This window comes from Habropoda laboriosa, unplaced genomic scaffold (genome assembly GCF_001263275.1).
Source record: "Habropoda laboriosa isolate 0110345459 unplaced genomic scaffold, ASM126327v1 scaffold5320, whole genome shotgun sequence".
NCBI classification, from domain to species: domain Eukaryota; kingdom Metazoa; phylum Arthropoda; class Insecta; order Hymenoptera; family Apidae; genus Habropoda; species Habropoda laboriosa.
In genome coordinates this window covers 6,176-7,423 of record NW_017105228.1, presented here as the reverse complement: position 1 = coordinate 7,423, position 1,248 = coordinate 6,176, and positions in this window count along the sequence as shown.

Below are 1,248 nucleotides of genomic sequence, written 5' to 3'. Positions count from 1 at the left end.
ATTCCAATTTGTACAATCTGGATTAACATGATAAGCCAATAAAATTGGACTATGTTTCTTGAATACAGCAATATCAATTTCTTGATTGCGATACCATGCCACACTATAAGCATGTAAAATTGCAATAGATGAATAATAGTGAGGTTGTAGTTCTTGAGGCCAATGTTGATTGTGCCAATTGGGATGCTGGCGATCTAAAGCCAGTTCAGCACATCGAATCGCACATTCTAAATAAGCCTGCTGTAAATCAAAATGATGGCGCGTGAAAGCAAAAGTTAGGGCATCATATATGTAGTTTTCGATGGTAGAAACCGGCATAGACGTACTCATCATATCTTCTATGTAGTTTCTTTGTTTTTCTACCAATGACTTCTTCATATACTCTAAATAGCGCTTAACGTGGCGTTCATAAGCCTGTTGCCAATTTTGTGGTGGCTCTATTTTTTGAGGTTGTTTCTTCTTAAATAAACCAAACATTTTATTTGCTCCTCAGTGCAACTGGTAAAGTTTCTGGTATCACTACCAATTCGGTCAGTGGTTTGCCTGTATTGTCTAAATCTGCACACAGGTTGATGTATAAACATCGTAGCCAAACTTTCCAATACTCCATCCAAGCTGAAATGCACAATAACGTGCAAAAAATGGTAAAGTTTTACGTGTCAATGGTTGTGGTAAGGATTTTTCGTCAGGAGGTGAGCATAGCCCATATCTGCTCCTAATTTCTGCGCCATACCTTTTTGGATTGCTGAAAGATAACGTACGATTTTTTGTCGAGAGGCATTCGTAGTTAATACTGGAGTTTTCAGCTCATAAACAATATGAGCATGTCCATTCTCAGGGTTTTGGGTCGTCCAACTCGGTGGAGGAAGGTTTGCGTCGTACCACGACATCACCGCTTGTGGGTCATCTACATCGAAAACAAGGTAAATAATTTGATGGGGTGGATTGATTTGTACATAACGTTTTGTAACCGCTTGTTCTTTTGAATGAATGAACGTACAGCCCAAATCATTGGTACAGTAAGGCTTATAAGGTAAGTTCCTTATAAATTGTGCTTCAAAATTTGAATTAATGTGCATTTTGCAAGCCTTCTGGCTTGCGATGTAAGACATTACTGTTATAATGATTCAACATGCTAGCGTTCCAAAGCTGATTAGCATGTACATTAAGAGCCCATCTTCTGCCAAGAAAATATTCGGGCTTTTTTTGTGCCTGCAAATCGCTGATTAACAAAAAAAGAAAGTATTT